This window comes from Vicugna pacos, chromosome 22 (assembly GCF_048564905.1).
Source record: "Vicugna pacos chromosome 22, VicPac4, whole genome shotgun sequence".
Taxonomy (NCBI): Eukaryota; Metazoa; Chordata; class Mammalia; order Artiodactyla; family Camelidae; genus Vicugna; species Vicugna pacos.
In genome coordinates, this window is record NC_133008.1 from 29,173,916 (window position 1) to 29,195,639 (window position 21,724).

A 21,724-nucleotide genomic window follows, 5' to 3' on the forward strand; every position below is an offset into this window, starting at 1 on the left:
TTTCTTCAAAAAGCTATCTGGCCCCATCTCAAAAGGAGAAAGTCATTAAACACATACATGCGGGCACGCGCATGCACACATGCACACTGCAGGAGTGCGTGTGGTTCCTAAAAAAAAAAAAAAGCAATTAATACACAACTGCAAATGTCGCAGTCTGTGTGAGGAGACAGCAAAGTCCACAGCTGACAGGGAGCAAGAGGCAATGGTTTTTTGTTGTTGTTGTTGTTTTTTCTCAAAGCACATCAAAGTTCTCCTGGAAGAGTTGGCAACTGGGTTGGAGAGTTGAGAAATTCTCATTGCGCTGTCTCAGGCTGGGCTCCCTGGAGGCAGCCTCTGAAAGGAGGATTTGAGGGCAAGCGGCTTACGTGGGAGGTGATCCCAGGAAGCCCCAGGAGGAGCGTGGGGACATGATGGAGGGAAGGGAAGGGAATGGGCCACTGCTCATGAGCGGCTGACTGCCTAGGGCGACCAGGGCTCAGTCCTCTGGAGACCCACTGAGGACCCAGAGAGCATGCACCCGAATTGCCCATCTGGAGGGACAAGGAGCTGGGGGTATTCATGTGTCAGCTCCTGTCCATTGTAGGCTGAGGGCTGCATCTAGAAGCATCCACTTCCTGGCATTTCCCACCCGCTCCTCACTCAGGTTGAGAAAACTTCAGCTGGGGGAGGCAGGTGACTGCAGACGGATGCTGTTGGCTGGCACCAAAACGAGGGTGCTGAGGGCATGTGGAGGGGCACACACAGCGTCTGCTTCAAATAATGGCATTCACAGCATCTCTATCTCCTCCCTCCATTTGGTCATTCCAAAAGATTTATTAAGCCCCTCCGGAATTCCAGGGGCTGTGTCAGGGGCTGGGGACTGGTGGACAAGGCAGATTCAGTCCTTGTCGTCCTGGAACTCAAGGACACATAAGCAGACAGTTACACCCTTCAGTGGTCAGCCCTGTGTGGGGGAAGCTGAGACATCCAGGGCAACTCAGGGGAGACTCTCAGTGTTGGGCAGAGGGTCTGAGGAAGCTTTCTGGAGGGCTGACATCTAAAGATGAGTAGGTGTTAGATGAGTGAGGAGGAGTAAGGGTGAGGCAGGAAGACTGGAGTAGCTAGGCTAGGAGGAATTTTGAAAAATAATTTAGATTTTCTTTTCCTGGATGGCACTGGGGAGTCATGGAGAGCTATAGAGGAGGAGAGGGGCAGGGTCAGACTTACACTTGTGATCAATCTTTCTGGCTGCTGTGTGGTTGCTGAGAGGCCATCAAGGAGCTGTTGCAGGAGCTGAGGTTTGTCTGAACAAGGTAGGTGGGGATGAGAGAGGGAGTGGGCTGGAGACAATGATAGTGAAATCAATAAGACTTGGCAAGTGTAGAACTGGGGGTGGGGATAGGAAAGGGAGATGTTGAGTCTTGTTTTCAGCTTTTCGGAAAAATACTGGGGCCACTGTTGAGACGGAGCACAGAAAGAGGAACTGGTGAAGAGGATAAAGCAATGCACTGGGGGTTGGGTGGATTCTACCTGGTGGACATCCAAAAGGAGGCATCCCAGAGGAACTGGCTAGAGCTCTGGGGCCAAATCTGTTTGGAGATGGAGGCCAGGGTATCATCAAGGTGGTTAACAAGTTTCCAAAATTGGACCATCCAGGAAAAATTCATAGCATTAAAAATGAAAAAAAATGATAAATGTTCTTTTTTTCTCTCCCAGGAGCAAATGTTAGAAGCCCAGTCCTCTGGCTCAGTGCACTGGGCCCTGCAGCTTCAGCACTCCCAATGTGGTGGTCCTTGGAAACCCATCAAATCTCTTCAGCTGCATCCTTTGACCAGGTGACCATGACTGACCCAATCAGGAGAGACCAGTAGGAATAGGATTCAGTGATTGGCTGAAGTCACCCAAGCCCCATCCAGAGCTGGGGGTGGGGCCAATTAAACCACAGGTTTGGAAAGTGGGAAAGATACAGATTGGTCAAGAGAACACACCTGTAATAAACTGGCAAATCTCAGCGGCTTACAACAGAAATTTGTTACGCATGTAAAGTGCAAACAGGTGTTGCTGATTAGCAGGCAGCTTTTCTCCATCTGTTGACTCAGGGACCAATGCCTTCTGTCTTGTGACCTCTCCATCATCAATGTGAAAAGAGCACGGCCAGGACCTGAAGTGAGGGGAACATCATTTCCACTCACATTCCACTGGCTAAATTCAGTCACATGATCATCCCGACTGCAAAGAGTGCTGGGAAGTACAGTCTTGCTGTGTGCCCAGAGGAAAAAGGACATGGGTTTGGTAAAAGCTCTAACAGTCTCTAATATATTGATAAAGCCTGCCCCACCCTTCACCCAGGAAGCAGCAAGCAGGGTACTGCTGCCTCCTGAAGGGGTGGGGGGAAGAATGCAGGAAGGAAAAAGGCACAAATGTCCACCAGAATGGCCCTTACCACTGAAGAAATGGAAAATTCTCTTCTCCACTTCATAATGTTGCTCAAGAGATGGAAAATACCCTTGCAATTGAGAAGCTCCAAGAGGGTGGGGACCAGATATGTCTTGGTCACAACCGTGTCCCCATGTCCTGGAACAGTGCCTGGCATTTGGTAAGTACTGGATATATATTTACTGAATGGGTGAATGGATGGCTGGTGAGATAATGGGGTGAATGGATGGGTGGGTAGATGATGGATGAATGGGTGGATGGATGAGAGGTTAGGTGGATGGATAGATGAATTGATGGCTGGGTGGCTCAATTTATAAGTAAGACCATTCCTTCTCCATCTTTGGGCTACCCTGATATGACTGGACGCTGATAGTATGAATCACCAAACGGATCCCTGGCCATAATTCTAAAGTTCTAGAGTATTGGGACAGCCTTCCTGCCTCTCAGGTAGGTGGACACCAGTCTTGTGGCCATGAGATGGTTTCAGGCAACACCTAAAACCACTATAAATACCGCCGAATCTCCGAGTGAGAGCGCTCTTCCTTTCACATCTTTTTGGAGAGTCTTACTTGGGTGCTAACCCGTCTTTAACACCTCTCTCCCGTGGGGATCTCCCTCTTGGACAAGGGGGAGAGCAGGTCCCCAGCTCACAGCTTCGGAGCCAACTGTCTCCAGGCTGAAATTAATAATATGATTTTGTTTTCATTGAGTTGGTTTCTATTTATGGCCAGTGATGCTGGCTTTTCATTTACAGTCATGATAAACAATTTCCTTTTAAATAGATGTAAGATTTTAAGACGTGAATCCATTTGAAGGAAAATATTCAGGAAATACAGCAGAGGTGGTGTTAAAGGGACTGCGACTTGGGGCTCTGAGGCTCACGCAGGCTTACAATTGCTGTGTGACCTGGAACAAGTCGCTTCCCCTGTCTGGTGCTCGGTTTCCTCGTCTGAAAATGCGCTAAGTAGTTTTGGAGCTGCGACGGCGCAGCTGCGCGACCCTGGGACTAGGCCCCTCCCCTCCCCTGCTCTTGGTTTGTCCTCCTGACTCAGAACACACGCTGGGGTCGGAAATCGTCTCCTGAAGTGAGGCGAGCTACGCGCAGATTTGTGGTGGGCGGCAAAAGTCTCCTGTCCGCGTCCTTGGAGATCTGGGCGTCTCCCGTTGTGGAGGAGACAGTTTTTAGCGTTTTCTCCGGGAAGAGTCTGGGCTTCTTTGCATCTGCAGTTTCCCTCTCCCGGAGAAGAGGAAGCCTGAACTTCCCTTGCGGAATGGGAGTCGTCGGCGCGCCAGAGTTTTCCGAGCGCTTGGCAGCGTCTGTGGGGGACAGGCTGTGAGAGGATTCACAGAAAGCTCTGCGGGTCTAACCAGGACAGGACGAGGGCCACCCCGGGAAAACGCAGAGCGTGCCGCGACCCCGGCGGCCCTGGGGCCGAGCGCCCCGACCTTTCTCAGGGGTCCGGGCTGCGGCGTCCTCTCCTCCCATCCCCCAGCCTCCCAGCCCCGGACCGGTGTGTTTTCCCTCGATGACATTTGGAATCTTTTAATAGTTGTCACATTAGCATACATTTGCATACTTTATGCTAATCAGGCTATTTATTTTTGAAAAAGCACTTTGACTTGTGGGGCCCTTTCTCAGGGGGGATCTCGCACGGAGTTTTTCCTCGAGATGGTCTTCCTTCCTCAGGGGTGGGAGTCCGGGGCGGGGGTGACAGTGTGTGTGTGGGGGACAGCCGGCTCCCAGATGCAGCCCAGGGAACAGAGACTGGCCGCCAGCCTGAGCCTCTCCTGGGACCAGCAGCCCCAGAGGGAGATTCTGTTCTGGTGCCCATTTTGCAGACTAGACAACTGAGGTAGGAGGGACCCCATGTGGGGCGGCAAGGATGCTCGCTTGAGGAGCAAATGGCCCCTTTCTCCCCCATCACATTTTCTCATCTTTTTTAGATGGGGGGAGTAATTAGATTTATTTGTTCGTTTATTTTGACAGAGTTACTGGGGATTGAACCCAGGACCTCGTGCATGCTAAGCGCACGCTCTACCACTGAGCTGCGCCCTCCCCTCCCAGCATCTTCTCATCTTATGGGAAAAAGTCCTACTCCCACATGCCCTTCTGGCTGCTGCCTGTGTCTTTGCCTCTTTCTACTGCAAAACCCCTTGGGAGAGTTGTCTACACTCGCTGCCTGCACTTCTGTCTCTCACTCCAGAACCTTCCCTAATCAGCTTCTCACAGCTTCCTTGTCCTCCAGCCCTGACATCGCTCTTCTCAGGGTCAGTGATGGCCTGCCCCATCCTCCTCTCCCTGCTAGGCAGAGTCTGACCCTGCTGGACCCTCCTTCTCCTGGGAACTTCTCTGCCCACCCCCTAACTCATTCCACTTCCCTTCCACCTCTCCTGGCTCCTCCTAGGTCCCCCCTTCCCCCACCCACACTCCCTCCCCTGAGGGCCTCATCCACTCCTGCAGGCTGGAACTCCATCTATACCCTGATGACACCCACAGCCCTGTCTCCAGCCCAGGCTTCCTCTAAGCTCCAGATTCCAGGTCCAGCTGACCCTCAAAGTCCCAGACAGGAGGCTCATGGGGGTCTTACTTAACTCCACCACCCTGTACCCACCATCTCCCAAACTTCCTCCTCCCAGGACTCCCATCTTGGCTGAGGGCAGCCCATCTTTACAGCTGCTCAGCCAGGATTTTGAAGTCATCCTCTCACCCTACATCTCAAGCCTTCCACCTTTAAGAATTACCTTCAGTTCTGTCCTTCCCCCCCCCCGAATCTACCCTACCTGCCCCCTACTGACCTCCTTGCCCTCATCTCTCATCCCCACACCCCTGCGCCTGCCAGCTCCAGCCTCACAGTTCCTCCAGCAGTCCAGGCATGGTCCAGCCCCAGGGCCTTTGCACAGGCTCTTCCCTCTGCCTGGACCAATCTTCATGGAGGCCTCTTTTGTTTTTTGTTGTATTCCCAGCACCCGAAACAGTGCCCAGCACGTAGTAAGAGCTCAATAAACATTTGGTGCACAAGTGACTATTTATGCACAGAAAATCACTCTGGAAGGACACACCCTCCCGACTTTGCTGGTTGTTACCCTGAGGTGATAGACCATCTCCGTGTTTCCCAAAGACTTACTTGTGTTATTGTTTCACCTCAAGGAGTGTAACTCCATTGGGTGCTCAAACAAAAACCTCAGTGTCCTTTTAGTGCAGTGACCCACCAGCTGTGTGACCCTGGACAAGTGGCACCCTTCTCTGAACCTCTGTTTTTCTCATCCGGAAAATGGGGATGATCCTCGTATTACCCCCAGAAAGTCCCTTGAGAGCTGCTTGCATAACCCTTCAAGTCTCAAAGAAAGAGTTAAACCCAGTCTGGGGTGGTGAGATTTGCAATGCACAAAGTTTCAACATTTTCAATAAGGAAGAACAAATCCAGGCCGTCGCGCTTTCTGATTTATAGTAATTGCAAACCAGCAGCGGTGAATATAATTGTCCGGTGGAGGGGGTGGCGGGGGGTGCTCCACGTGGGGTCCCATCAGCCCGGGGTGGGTTGCGGCCGCAGTCAGGTTAAGCAAAGCCATTACTTTAATAACCTGGGGAGGCGGCTGGAACCATTAGTGAAAAGGGAGAATAAATATTATCCCGAGAAGCTCCAGAATTGGTGGTTTTATCACCAAGAATTGTCCCCGTGCTATTTACTTTCAATTTAGATTTTCGGGAAAGTGGCTCTTGGCACATTTTATGTATGAATGAGAATGACTGGAATTGAAAAATGACCTGATTTTGCCATCCCGGCAGAAAGGAGCCACAGTCTTCCAGAGTCCTGCTCCGTCCCACTGAGTCACTCTCCCGAGCAGTGGGACCCAGTCCCAGGCACATTCTGGAGGTGCTGGAGCTGGACGCCTGACGTCCGGGAAGGATGGAGTCTCATATCCAGGGGTGTGGCCTCATTTTGTTACAATGGATCATATAGATCATCTGGTTTGGTCATCATTTTACTGATGGGGGAAACTGAGGCTCAGGGAGAGACTGTCATGAGCCAGTAGACTATTTGCCCAAGTTCTCTTTCATCCTCTGACTTCAGAACCCTCACTGGCTTGCTACGGTCCCTGGGATAAAACCCCCTTGGATTTTACATCACACTCAGAATAGAATGCAAAACAGATCATAGATCCGCACGTAAAATGTAAAACTGTAAAACAGTTAAACAAAAACATGGGAGAAAATTCTCAAGACCTGGCAGTAGGGAAAGAGTTCGTAAGCATGGCAACAAAGGATGGTTCCTGAAAGAAAATGTGGATAAGCTGGACTTCATCAAAATTAATAACTTTTGCTCTGTGAAAGACACTGTGGAGAAGACAAGCCACAGACCAGGAGAAGATGCTTGCAAGTGTCAGACAAAGGGTTTGTATCTCAAGTATATAAGGAAGTCTGACAATTCAAAAGTAAGAAAATAACTAAGTTTTTAAAAAATGGGCAGAGACAGAAACAGACATTTCACTGTGGATGGTAAATAAGAACATGAAAAGATGTTCAACATCATTAGCTGCTAGGGAAATGCAAATCCAAAACACAGTTGACACATCACTACACACTTGTCAAAATGGGTAAAATAAAAAATAATAATAACTCCAAATGCTGGTGAAGATGCAGAGAAACTGAATAGCTCATACATGGTTGGTAGGAGTGTAAAATGTTACAGTCACTCTGGAAAAGAGCCTGGAAGAGTTTTTTTGTTTGTTGCATCTCATTTTGTTTTACAAAACTAAACATCCACTTACCATATGTCCCAACAACTACACCTTGGGCAGTTATCCTAGAGAAGTGAAAATTTATGTTCATATAAAAACCTGTAGAGGCCTCACATGTCCTGATTTCAAACTAAATTACAAAGCTATAGTAATCAAAACAGTATAGCATTGGCATAAAAACAGACAGATCAATAAAACAGAATAGAGAGTCCAGAAATAAACCCACACATATATGGTTAATTCACTTACAACTAATGAGCCAAGAATGTACAATGGGGAAAGGACAGCTTCCAACAAGTAGTGTTGGGAAAACTGGACAGCCAAATGCAAGAGAATGAAACTGGACCGCTGTCTTACACCATACACACAGAATAACTCAAAATGGAGTAAAGACTTGAATGTAGGACCCGAAATCATAAAGCTCCTGGGAGAAAACAGGTGGTGAGCTCCTTGACGTCAGTCATGGTGAAGACTTTTGGGTTGTGACAGCAAAAGCGAAGACAACAAAAGCAAAAATCCACAGGTGGGACTACGTCAAACTACTAAAAAGCTTCTGCATGACAAAGGCAATCATCAGTGAGATGAAGACGCAACCTACTGAATGGGAGAAAATATCTGCCAATCATACACAGTCATCCTTTGGCATTCGTGAGGGACTGGTTCAGCCCCTTGGCAATTTCTCATAAAGCTGAACAGACATTTACCGTGTGGCCCAGAGATCACATTCCAAAGTGAAATGAATTAGCCAGGTGAAACGAAAACTTCTGTTCATGCAAAAACCTGTGTGCAGCTTGGTTTATAGCAGCTTTATTCAAAACTGCCTAAAAGTAGGTATAACCAAATGCCCTTCAGAGGACGAACAGATAAACAAACTGTGGTCCATCCATATGATGGAATACTACTCAGTGATAAAAGGGAACAAATTATTGGTACATGCAACAACTTGGATGATTCTCAAAGGCATTATTCTGAGTGCAAGAACCAGACACAGATGGCTAAACACTGTTTTATTCCACGTATGTGACTGTGGTAGGATGAGTAATGGCCCCCCAAAGAGGTCCAGACCCTAATCTCTGGAACCTGTGAATGTTGCCTCCTACAGCATGCATGCACACACAAACCCACATGAGTTCTTTGCAGGTTTGATTAAATGAAGGGTTTTGTAATGAGATTACCCTGGATCATCCAGGTGGGCATTAAATGCAATCACACATGACTTTATAAGAGAGACGCAGAGAGAGATTTGACCATACATGGAAGAATAGAAGGCAATGTGACCACCAAGGTAGAGATCAGACAGATGTGGCCACAAGCCAAGGAATGCTGGCAGCCACCAGCAGCTGGAAGAGATAAGGTGCATGTATGAGTTTGCTCAGTTGCTATAAAAAAATCCCACAGACCCGGGGGTTCAAGCAACAGAAATATGTCTTCTCACAGTCCTGGAGGCTGGAAGTTCAAGATCAGAGGCTCAGCAGGGTTGGTTCTCTCTGAGCCTTCTCTTTTTGTCTGGTAGAAGGCTGCCTTCTCCCTGTATCTCATGTGGTCTTTGCTCAATCTGTCTCTGTGTCCTAATTTTCTCTTATAAGAACACCAGTCATACTGGACCACAGCCCACCTCCATGACCTCATTTGGCCTTAATTACTTCTTTAAAGTCCCTGTCTCTAAATACAGCCACATTCTGAGGTGCTGGGGGTTAGGATTTCAACATACGAATTTTAGTGGGGACCTCATTCAGCCCGCAACAGAAAAGCTTGTCCCCTGGATATTCTGGAGGGAGTTTGTTCCTGCTCACATCTTGATTATGATCTGGTTAAGCTGATTTTTGGACTCTGGCTTCCAGAACTACAAGAAAATAATCTGTGTTGTTTTATGCCACCCAGGTTGTGGTCATTTGTTACAGCAGCCTTAAGGAACTAATACAATGACATTTTCAAAAACATAAAACTATAGAGATGGAAAGAAGAATCAGGGTTGAGGGGAGAGTGTTAGTACAAAGGGACAGCATGAGGGAGTTTGGGGGAAGAAGAGATCTCTCTGTATCTCAGGAGGTTGCCGGAATATACACATGTGTTAAAGTTCATGGAACTTAAAACACTATATCAATTGAATAAAGCACAAAACCACTTGGCCATCTCAACAGATTCAGAGAAAGCATTTGACAAAACTCAACACCTTTTTATGATATGAACAGTCAATACACTGGCAATAGAAGGGAACTTCCTAAATCTGATAAAGGGCATCTATTAAAAAAGAAAAAACCCTCACAGTTAGCATTAGACTTAATGAATGCTTTTCCACTAAGATTATGAACAAGACCAAGATGTCCATTTTCACCACTTCTATTCACCTTGGTCCTGGGAGTTCTGTCTGGGGCAATCAGTCAGGAAAAAGAAACAAAAGCCATCCAGAGTGAAAGGAAGAAGTAAAACGATCTCTACTTGCAAATGATATGGTCTTATATAGACGAAATCCTAAAGAATACACACACACACACACACACACACACACACACACACACACAATATTAGAGATAATAAAGTTCATCAGAATTTCAGAATCAAGGTCGCTACACAAAAATCAGTTATTTTATATAGTTAAGGAATGAACAGTCTGAAAATGAAATTAAGGAAACAATTCTCTTTATGGCAGCATTAAAAAGAATAAAATACTGAGGAGTAAATTTAATAAAAGGAGTACAAAACTTACACTTTAAGAACTACAAAATAATGTAGAAAGGAATTAAAGACCTAAGGGGTGTAACGTACAGCATTATAGATATAATGAACACTGCTGTATGTTATATATGGAAGTTGTTGAGAGTAAATTTTAAGATTTCCCCTCACATTTAGGTCTGACTGGGCTAAGGGAGAATGTGGTCGCTGGAATCCAGGGGGAGATAAGCCTGGAAGAGTCGCAGTAGCCGGACAACAGAGCAGGCACTGGGAGAACAAGTGCCCGGACCTCGTTCTCTGATCACCCACCACTGCTTCCCATTGGTTGAACCCGACAGGACTTGGCCAATGAGAGGCCATGGATTCTGTCTATGCAGACAAGCCTCTCCAGGGGCATGGGCCAGGATGAGAAAGGATTGAGGGGGGATCTGGAGAGGAAGATGGGCAAGTGGGGAGTCTGCAGCACAAACCCAGGGCTCCAGCCTGCCTGGGGCCTGTCATCTGAGTTCCCCACAGAGTCTGGCAAGCTCACTGCTGATGCCAAGGGTGGGCTTCTACGTCTCTTGCTTTGGGGTGGGCTGGTGCTCTCTGTCAGGTGCTGAGATGTGGGAGGAGACAGATCAGAGCAGGTAATAATGATGTTCTCTGGTGGGAGGAAGTGGCTCAGTGACTCTGGCTAGATTGGGCTGAAATGTTTTCTTCCAGGATGTAGCCCAAATTATTGCCCTGATTTCAAAACCCTCTCCAGCCCAGCTCCCAGTCTTTCTCTTTGGCACCTTCTATCTTAGCCTGGTTCTCCCAGTCCCACCCACCTCTCCACCTGTACATCCTTACATTCAGCTGATTCAGTCTCAACATTCTTGGCACCAAGTCTTTGCCCACACGGAGTTCCCTGCCAAGCGCACCCTCCCACTGCATAACCCCTCTCCAAATCCTACTACTGTGAGATCTGGGAGATGACATGTGAGCTGAGGCTTGAAGGAGAGGAGGAGCTCATTGCAGAAAGAGCCTGGGACAGAGCGTGTCAGGAGGAGGGCACAGTAAGTGCAAAGGCCCTGAGGTGGGGATATGCTAGTGGGTTGGAGGAGCAGCAGGGAGCCTGGTGTGGCTAGAGCACAGTGCAGGGGCAGGAGAGGAGGTGAGGGCAGGAAGGTCACAGGGGGGCTAGATCTGCGGGGTTCTTTTAGATCATGGTGGGGAGTTTGAGCTTAAGTGCAATGAAAGACCCTTGGAGAGTGTCATAGTCTGCTCGAGCTGCTGTAACAAAATACCATAGACTCAGTGGTTTAAAAAGCAAACACTTATTTCTCACCCACTTGGAGACTGGGGACTCCAAGACCAAGGGTGCCAGCAGATTCTGTTTCTCCTGAGGGCTCTCCTCCTGAATTGCAGGCAGCTGCCTTCTCACTGTGTCTTCACACAGGGGAGAGAGAACATTAATCTCTCTCTCTTCTTATAAGGGCACTAATCCTGTCATGGGGGCCCCACCCTTGGGACCTCACTTAATCCCAATTATCTCCCACAGGCTCCACCTCCAAATGCCATCACATTGGGGGTCAGGGCTTCAGTATAGGAATTGGAGGGTGGGTGGGAGGACATAAATATTCAGTCCATAACAGAGAGTTTGAATGAGTGAGTGAGTAAATGTTTAGGTGGATGGGTAAATGAATAAATGAATGGGTGAATGAATGAATGAATGAGTGAAAAAAGCAGATGAGCAGATGTGTTGCAGCCTTGGCACAACTGAGCCCAATGACCACTAGTGACACCCGATCTGCCTCAACATCCCTCAAGACCGCCTCCTTCCCCTAGCCTGGCTCCCCTTCCATGTGCCCCCATGGGAACAAGTCACCTCGGCTCATTCAGAGACACTTCAGTGGCAGTGCCCTTCTCTGGCTCTATCTTAATGACACCCAAACAGCTCCACAAAACCAAATGGCGCATCACAATTATTATAAAATATTAAAATGACTCACAAAATAAATAATTCACACGCCTCCTGTTCTGCTTCCAGGTGTTCAGGGACTAATGAGTTTTTTTAGGCGGGGAGCAGGGAGTGGCCCTTGGGAATCAGGGAGGTGCTAAAAGATCACTACCAATCACATCACCGTATAGATGGAGAGTGAGGCACAGGGATAATGGGAGGCAGAGGCAGGACTGGGTCAGGACACGATGACCCTTTATGCCCCAGTATTCTGTGGCATATATGACTGATAATACAGGCAGGGAGAGAGACAGGAGTCTTCACTTTGTTCCCCACCTTGCCGCCCCACACCGGGTGGCTGGAGAAATTTGGGTCCATTGCAGGCTGTGTGAAGGGCTTAGAGCTTTCAGAGTGGTAGGGAGAGATAGATACAAAAAGAGACATGGAGAGACAGAGGAGACAGAGATACAGAGAGAGACACATGGAGACATAGAGACAGACACACAGAGAGACAGAGACAGAGAGAGACAGACAGCCTAGATTAGATGTTACTGCTATCAACTCATGACCCCTGGAATTGCCACTTGGGTAGATAGAACCCAGGCTGGGGCCAGGTGGGGCTTGGGAGTTCAGGGTTCCCAGTGGGAGAAGCTCCTCTCACCAGAGGTCATCAAAATAGAGGCCGAGGTGGGAGTTCTGTGAAAGAACCATGTGGGACCCTGAAATCCCAGATTCTAAGTCCGGACTGTGTACGGTGTAGACTCCCTGTCAGGGAACTGTCGCAGGCAGGGCACAGGAGATGCCCACACCTGCGCCGTTCAGCACCACGGACAGCGACCCCGGGGGCTCAGAGAGGACACCCCCGGGGCGTCTATGGCCCCACTGGGCTTTCTCACTCACCTGTTCCGAGGGTCAGCAATCATCTCTGTGAGGGAGGATGGTTGCCCCCTTTCATTGGCAGGCAAACTGAGTCTCAGAACTGCGAAAGCACAAAGTCCCAAACCAGCCCCATGTGAGCTTACCCCAGCATTTACTGTTTTCCTGACCCTGTGCTGAATATTGGGGGCACAGCAGTAGCTAAAGCAGATAAAAATTCCCATCTTGTGAAGCAGACAGCTGATAAAATGCCAAAAACACTTTTTCTGAAATAAGTAATTTCTGATGAGGATACAATGGAAAATAAAATGGGATAACATGCTACAGAGAGGCTAAGAAGTGGCTTCAGCTGGGGCATGGGGAATCAGGGAGGCTTTTTCTGAGGAGGTGACGTTTGGTCTGGAATCTGAAGCAAGTTGGGGAGCAAGACAGGGGGAAGGTGTTCCAGGCAGAGAGCAGAGCCAGTACAAAGGTCCTGGGGACAGGGAAAGAAGGCAAAGAGAATTCAAGGGAATTTTCAAATTGAATCAGAGACAAAGAGATTGTGAGAGAGACAGAGATAGAGAAAGAAACAGAGGAGAGAGAGAGAAACAGAGAAGGGATTAAGTTCCTGCAACCATGTATTTTGGGGGGGGGGGTGAGGAGAGTGGTGTCCAAAGCACTACTCACTTACTACAGCAAGTCTAGGCAAGAGGTCAGTTGGTCATTGTTGAGAGCAAGGGACTGGATGAGTTTCTATGGAGTCCTGGGTTCAAATTCTTCTGCTATTTCCTACTGTGTGAGCTAAGTAAGGGATTGTCTGTATTGGTTAGCTGTTGCTGTATAACAAATTATCCCAAAGCTTAGTGGCTTAAAACAATACTTACTATCTCAGTTTCTGGGAGTCAGGAATCTGGGCATGGCTGAACAGAGTCCTGTACTTCAGGCTGTAACCAGTTGTCAGTCAGGGATGGAGTCTCATCTGAGTGTTTGGGGCAGGATCCACTTCCAAGCTTCCGTGGTTGTCAGCATTATTCAGTTCCTCACAGGTTGTTAGGAGAGCCTCAGTTCCTCTGTTGTTGGCTGGAGGCCACTCTCAGGTCCTTGCCACATGAGCCTCCCTACCATGACAAGTTGCTTCATCAAAACAGAAAGAGTCACTAGAGAGAGTCCAGCAAGATGGAAGTTACAGTCTTTTTACAACCCCACCATGGAAGTGACATCCATCATTTTTGCTGTCTTCTATTCTTTAGAAGCAAGGGGAGAAGATTACACAAGGACAGGAGGACCAAGAGGCAAGGATCCCTGGGGACATCTTTGTAAGCTGCCTGCCACAGTGCCCTCTGTAAGCCTCAATTTTCTCATCTGTAAAAAGGACAGTGAATTCCTATTTAGGCAGGGGTCAGGGGCAGTCCATGGAGAGGATGCTGTGCAATGAATCATAGAAAGGTTCTGGTCATAGTGGGTCATCTTTAGACCTAGCAACTCCTGAAGACACGGTGTGAGATTCCAACCCCTGAATTTAATATTGCCTGTATCCTATCCCTCCAATCTGAGGTGAGGTTGACCAGGGCAGATATCAAGCTTTGCAGAACAGTCCCTGACTTTCCAAATGTAGTCTTGTGCTAACTCATTGGCTCACCCAGACTGCTGGGGTCCTGTGGCTTCTGTAACAAAATACCACAGACTGGGGGCTTAGACAGTAGACAGTTACTGCTGCATTTCTAGAGGCTGGAAGTCTGAGATTAAGGTGTTGGCCCAGTCTATATGCATGTCTGTGTCTGGATTTCCCTCCTTTATAAGGACAGCAGTCACACTGGGTTAGGGACCCACTCTCCTCCAGTGTGACATCACCTTAACTGAACTAACTGTGTGTGTAAGGAACCTATTTCCAAATAAGATTTCATTCTGAGGTCTTGGGGGTCATGACTTCAACATATGAACTTGGGGAGGATGAAATCCAACACATAACACCTATCAAACGAAGACTCTTCTCTTTCTCTGTCTCTCTGTCTCTGTCTCTCTCAGAGTCTCTTTGTCTCTGATTCTAAGTGTTTATGTGTCTCTTTCTCCCTCCCTCTTCAAGCTGATTCTCACCCCAGGACCTTTGCATGTGCTGTTCTCGCTGCTTGGAAAGCCCTTGGCTCTTGCAGGTATAGCTTATCCTCAGCTCATATGGCACTTCCTCAGGTGCCCCCACCTCACCTCCAAGCCTCCTCTATTGTCTCCTTGCTGTTCTTCAAACAAACTAAGAATGTTTTGCCTCAAGGTCTTTGCCCTGGCTGTTTCTTCTGCTTGGAACACCCTTTGTTCACAGGGCTCCTGCCTTCACCTTCTTCAGGTCCCCACTCAAGTGTCACCATATTAGCTAGAACCTCCCTCCTGCAGTCACTCCCAGAGCCCCTCCCCCCTGCTCTGCTTTCTCCCCATTGCATATCTGTGGCTGGATAGATTATAACCCATTGCTTTAACTGTTTCTTGTCTGTCTCCCAAGACCCAAGACTGTCTTAAATTGTCTGTTTTGGTCCCTGCTGTAGCCCCAGCTCCTAGAACAGGGCTTGGCTTACATGTGGTCAATAAATGTTTGTGGTGAGTCATATGACTAATTAGAAGATCTTAGAATAATTGTGCAGACCTCCAGCATTGTTGAAACTTAGCAATTGCTGCTAAATCCCAGGCACTGAATCTTAGAATTGTCACCAAATCTTCAAAACAAAAAGAAAGGAGACTCTTGGAAGCCTCCCAATCCAGTTCCCTCCATGTCTGCCCAAGGATGGTTCTCTAGCTTGCCTTGGTTACCTCCTGTGATGGGGATCTCATTACCACAAAAGGCAGCCCCTTCAGGTTTTGGATAGTTCCACTGGTATGAAAATCCTTCTTTGAGAACTGAGCCCACATTTTCCACCCTGGGATTCCCTTTGGCTTCAGAACCACTCTCCCCAGCTTCTTGCAAAACCAGTCAACTCCCTCTGCCCTCTGGGAGTCGGTGGGGAAGGGAGGAGAGGATTTGAGGGCAAGAATCCTGCTTTCTGAGGTTCAGTCCCCCATTCTTCAGGCTTCCCTGAACATTTCTGACAAAGATGATTGCTGAGGTGTAAGCTGATAACTAAAGAGTGAGCTGATAATGGAAAGGTTAACTGATAAGGGAAGTGCTGGCTGATAAGAGAAATCTAGATTGTTAGGTAAGAACTAAAGTGCTTTTAGTGGGAGGGAAATAGCTCAGTGGCAGAGCGCAGGCTTAGTATGCACGAGGTCCTGGGTTCAACCCCCAGTACCTCCATTAAAAAAAATTTTAAAATATACTAAATAAAGTGCTTTGGCCAACAATCCCCTCCCCACTTTCCTTCTCAAGGATTATTGAGCACCTACTGTGTGCCAGGCTCAGAGCTGGGAGTGGGAGTTGCAAAAGTGGATCAGAGGCAGTCTGTCCTTTGGGGCACTCACTGCCACACCCCTGAGTTCTAAGCTCTCCCAGGGGTCCGGGAGCCAGCCAAGTCTTTAAGACACCATGGCATGGAGCTGGAGTGGTAGAATGGCAGGCAGCGGGCAGACTTGTTCCCCTAGCTTCTGTCTGATGGTGGGTGAAGTGAACCCCTTCGAGGCCGGCTCCTCTCTCTCCTGCGTGGGTGGCGAGTGACTTCATCTGGCCCCAGTGGCTGTCACTCAGCCCCAGTCAGACAGGAGACAACATGGTTGCCATGGAAATGAATATGCTTCCCTCTGGGGGGGCGGGTGAGCCAAGGGAGCCAGAAACCGCATGTGGATGTGTGAATTCAGCACAAAGTGACCCAAGCCTGGTGACTCAAGTTGGGTGGAGGTTTAACTCATTCACTGCTGTTCCCCCTCCTCTCTACTCACCGTCTGGGTCCTTGGGGAACTAGGATTTCAGCATCAGAGTTAAGGGTATTAGTTCTGAGTGTCTCAAGCCCGGCTTTCCCTCCAGGCAAAAGAACCTCTCCAGGCCTCAGCGTCCTCGTCCAGAAAGTGGGCATGAGAAGATGCAGTCATTTAAGTATTCATTGAATGAACACTTATTGAAGGCTGCCACGTGCCAGGCGCTGTTCTAGCAGCTCCCACAGGGCTTATGGACTAGACAACAAAGAAATAAGTGAATCAGAGATGAGGAGAAGCCAGACATGGGGATGTCTGGGAGAAAAGCATTCCTGGCTGAGGGCACAGCCTGTGCAAAGGTCCTGGGCAGGACTGTGCTTGGTGCAGGAAAGAGGCCCACGTGGCTCAAGCAGAATGAATGAGGTGGGGAGAGGAAGGCAGTAGGGGCAGGGAGGTGATGGGGACAGACTGGGCGGAACCTTGGGGGCTTCTGGAGAGGATCTGATCTTTTACTCGGGGCAGTAGGAGCCTGGAAGGCTGCGGGCAAAGGAAGGGGGAGGTACCTGACTCAGGTGCTCACTGGGGTCCTCTGGTGGCTGCAGGAAGAACAGACTGCAGGGGGTGAAGGAGGGAAAGAGGGGTGGGGGTGGGGGTGGGAAGGGTACCAAAGTGGAGGTTACTGCCCTGGTCCAGAGAAGCAATGATGTGGGTCCGTCAGGCAGAGGCTGCCTCTGCCCGCTCTGCAGTATCTTTTCTCATGGTTGTACTGGATCATTTACCTATTGAGATACATAGAATTTTATTATAAAGAATATTCTTTTCATTTCTGCTTTATATTATAAAAGTAGCAAGTTATGTTTTTCGAAATTACCTGTGTAGGTCGGTTATGTTGCTTATAAATTTTACTCCAGGATGAGCTGAGACTGGGGTGGCCCTGGTGTGGACCCAGGTGGTAAGGCCTGGCGTATAGTAAGGACTCAGTAACTGGGGCCGTGGCATCCCAGGACAGAGGTGGGAGGGAGGCAGGGCCCTCCCCAGGCTCCTGGGCGTTCCAGGCATGTCGCAGCCCCACGTCTCAAGGACTCATTCCCAGGCTCCCCATATGCTTCTTTTTGTGGGTGAAGCAACAGACTTCCAGAGAGGACAAGCCATTTTCCCAGTGTAACACAGCCTATTATGGTGAGCCAAAGATTTAAACTCAGACTGTTTGGACCAATTCAGATGCTGTGGGTGACAACTGGCTCTACACTGGGGGAAGCCTTGCTCCCCACTCCCAGCCCGACCCCATCCTGACAGACTTCTTGCTTTAGGGTGACCCTGAGCTGGTCTGTGGGAATGTCACACCCCTCAGTGACTGGTTCAGACATGGCCAAATGACCTGAGCCAAGCCAATCAGAATGAGCCCCGGGCTTTGCTGGAACCAATAGGCAGGAGGGTTTCCATTTCTGCTTGCCTGGCTGACTGGCAAGAGAAATAAGCCTGGAGCTTGGGGGCCTCTTTTGACTCTATGAATGGGGAGTCTGACTGGGAATGATGCCCACCCAGAGGAGAGCCAAACCGAGACACTGGAAGAGACTACCAATAACGTCAGCTCAGTTCCTGGATCCAGCTACGCCTGAAGCTGGACCCTGGAATTTGCAGTTGTTGGAAACTGTTTATATGTTCCCCCCACCCCAGACCTGTTTAATATCCATTGTTAACAACCAAAACAGAGCCTTGATCGAAGCACCAGGTTTCATCTCTCAAACTCCATGCCTTGTCACAGTGTCAGGCTTTCTTCATGTGTTGGGCAGACGTTATAAAAGGGCAGAAAGAAATCTGGGAGGATGATATATTTATTATCTTGATTGTGGTGATGATTTCATGGGCATATACATATGTCATAACCCATCAAATTGTACACTTTTGCCTATTTAATGTCAGTAATGTCTCAGTGGAGGCATATATTTTAAAAATAGCATCAGGAGCATCATTTTAGCTCCTGGATCCAGCCGTACCTGAAAGAAGATAACTAGGCTTTAGATAACAGACACATAAGCTAGTACCTGACCTCTTGGGAAAAGAATAATAATGATTATTAATTTTATTTTATTGTTACTTTGGTTAAGCCTTCTCTGTCTCTCTCCTGTCACAGCCTAGATATAAGAGAAACCCAAGAAAGGCAGTAGTATCATGCAACACTTCAAAAAAATATGTCCCCAAAATCGTTGGGGTGAAGAGTTTATGTTCAAGCTCATCTGTTCAACAGGTATGTCTTCTGCAGGACTAGTCAGAGCCTTTAAAAATGAATGTGACAATTCTGAGGCTTGCTCTGCAGTCTTCCAGAGGCCCCCAGTAGGACTGGACTCCAGATGCTCACATCAGCTACTGCTCATTGATGTCCCCATATTGGCTTCTTCCCTTGCCAGTCTCCATCTCCTCTCCCTTTCTGCTGCTTCCTGGAATCACCATCCACATAACACTTCCTCCTCCCAGAAGCCCCATGTTGTACTCTTTCAGAACCCAGAGCCCCAAGCCCGCTCCTACTTGGACGTCATTGCTCATTTGCTTACCCCACCCCTACTTCTCCATTGGGAAACATCAGAGAGACCAGAAAGCTCTGTTCCTTCCAGCCTGGGGAGAAAATCTCTCACAGCTGCACCTTTCCTTCCTCTGAGCCTTTGCCTATGCTGTGCCCCCTGCCTAGAACACCCTTCCTCTCCACCTACCCAAATGCACATGCTGTAGGCCAGGATTCCTCTCCATGCAGGGGCCCAAAGTGACTCTAGATTATTAAATAAATAGCGTCAACTCACATGGCGGGAAACGAGTCCCTTTCCAAACCTCCATTACCTTTACGATGTAAAGGAGCTTCTTTGCTGGGAACTCAGGGATTTTTAACCCTTTTCTCTCACTCATCCTCTTGTATGCAAAGCGAGAGCGGGCTGCGGGTTCCCAGCCTTGGGTGGGCAGTGACACCTTGCTAGATGGAATAACCATGTTTTGTTCCCACGTGTGTTTTGCCACCCACCTTCTATTTGTGGCAGGTGCAACCAGCGTTCCATTTGCAGTAGGGAAGCAGAGACTTTGGTTTTAAGTATACTTACTTGAGAAGACATGAGTCAGTGGAAGGCAGATATTAAATAAATCGTGGAACAGGTAGAGTACAGATGTGGCAACAACCATTACCGATGAAGCTTAGGAAATGTTCACCTCTTTCAGGAAGCCCTCCTGGGTTGCCCTTTGGCCAAGCCTGCAGGGTCTTTGCTTTGTCTCCTAAGGCCCCACCCTTTCTCATGAGGGCCTCTCACGCTGGCACAGGCAGGGTGAGACTTTCAGCTCAGAAGGGCAATCTGGAGCGGATGACGGGCCTCTGTGGGCCTCAGTCTCCCCGTCTGAGCCAGGAGGAGAGCCCCGGGGCGGCAGCACTGGGATCTGGGTGGTAGGCGCCTCCGTGCCAGCTGGGCCTGCCTCCCGCGGCTGCTGGCGCTGCCATGGTTACCGAGTAAGCATTTCCCCCCACCCCCACCCGCCAGCCCCTCACCCTCGGACCAAGCCCTTCCAGGGACCACGGCTCCTGGGTGTCATGGAAACGGTTTCCAGGCACCCGCAGCGGGCTTCTTCATTGGTTGGCTGAGCCTGCAGGTAAAGGTCACTCCTAGGGTCACTGCTAGGGGCTGGAACTGGATTTCTTCAAGGTCCCCAGGCATGTGAAGGGGCTGTCGCCTGTGAGATCTTGATTTTTAACGCCCTTGCCGCGGCTCTGCTGAGAGTGCCAGGAGTCACCTGGGTGGGGCTGGGGCCTTTGGCCCCTCCCCGCTAACCCCAAAGCCCCCAACAAACAGCTCTGTCCTAAGTCAACGCACTGGGCTCGCTCTGCACATGTGGCGCTGAGTGGAGCCACCGGGAAGCCCCGCCCCCTTCTAGGATCTTCTCTCCGCAGTGGTGGCTGCTCCGCACAGAGTGGGGACGAGGGGCCAGGACCCTGCACTCGGGAGCAGGGGAGAGCACGGCTGGGGCTGGGCCAGGGGGGACTGAAAAAATAAAAGTAATAGTAATAGTAACAGCAGCTAACACACTTCGTAGGGTGATTCCCGTGCGCCCAGCCCTGTTTTAGAAACAAGCGGCGTAGAAACTCATTTGATCCTTCTAGCAAGGTGAAGTTACCAATCCCCCCGTTTTAGAGATGGGGAAACTGAGGCTCAGAGAGCGCTAATGCTTTTCCCAAGGTTACACAGAATAAACGCAAGGGGCAACCTGGGACTTGAACTTGGGCCACGTGACTCCGGGGTCAACAATTTTCGCCACTAGGCTCTTTGATGCCTCTGACAATGTGATAGACTGTCCCAAGGTGACATCTGCCGTTGGTGATGGAGGCAAGGGTCTGGGACTAAGAAGGAGGTGCCAGCAAGGAGCTAGGGCCTTGGATAGCCAGAGGGCGAGAGGCGCACTGCCAAACGGAGGTCTGGGGGCATCGGGCCCTTCTCAGATCGCCAGCAGGGACCACGCAGCCACCCCCAAAGGCACTGACAGCCTAAGTTTAAGGAGTGCATGCACTCTGCAAGCTTAGCTTCCAGGCAGTCCCCTCAGACCCTAAACCAGTCCGTGCCTTCCAAACAGATGCTGTAGCTGACTCTCTGATCATGGAAATTCTGGAAGGGAAGCTAGGCCAAGAGGAGGTCTGAGGAGGAAAAGTGACAGGACAGCAGATGTTTTATGATAACCTCTGTGTGTCCAGCCCCGTGCTGAGAGGTCCTCAAGGGACCACAGGATGGCAGGGATGCAGACTCAGCCAACCCCTTGGGGTCAAGGGGGTCCAGGGAGGAGACCTGGGGGGCTGGGAGACTGGAAAACGCTGGAACTAAGAACATGAGCAGGAATTTGCCAGGCAAAGAGAGAAGCGTTCCAGGCAGAGAGGAGCTGACTCATGTAGCAGGCAGAAGAGTGGAAGAGATGGGGTCAGGGAGGACGTGGAGATTGCTGTGGACAGGACGTTCATGTCCTCTCCAAATTCAGGTGCTGATGCTGGTGCCCAGTGTGATGGTGGTACTGGGAGGCGGGCCGTTGGGGGTGATTCATGAAGGTGGAGCCCTCAGGGATGGGACTCGTGCCCTTATAAAAGAGACCCCAGAGGGCTCCCTCTGCCATGAGGACATGGTGAGAAGATGGCTGTCTATGGACCAGGAAGCATGTCCTCAGCAAACACAAGATCTGCCAGCATCTTGATCTTGGACTTGCAGCTCCCAGAACTGTGAGAAGTAAATGTCTTGTTTATAAGCCACCCAGTCGATGGCATTCTGTTATAGC

At 49.3% G+C, this 21,724-nt stretch overlaps 1 long non-coding RNA gene across 5 annotated transcripts; it reads right to left on the reverse strand.

The window, feature by feature from the left end:
- Positions 1 to 9,951: 9,951 nt before the first annotated feature.
- Positions 9,952 to 19,878, reverse strand: LOC140688371 (uncharacterized). Of its 5 annotated transcripts, none has more exons than XR_012063010.1 (7): positions 19,525 to 19,878; positions 17,002 to 17,217; positions 16,466 to 16,696; positions 13,495 to 13,972; positions 12,653 to 12,731; positions 11,141 to 11,241; positions 9,952 to 10,473 (listed from the first exon to the last, which is right to left on the reverse strand). It is a non-coding gene; the product is annotated as an uncharacterized lncRNA (long non-coding RNA). The 5 variants fall into 5 exon arrangements; XR_012063009.1 differs by adding an exon at positions 13,298 to 13,411 and having other exon boundaries at positions 16,466 to 17,217; XR_012063011.1 differs by having other exon boundaries at positions 13,495 to 13,728; positions 16,466 to 17,217.
- Positions 19,879 to 21,724: the final 1,846 nt, after the last annotated feature.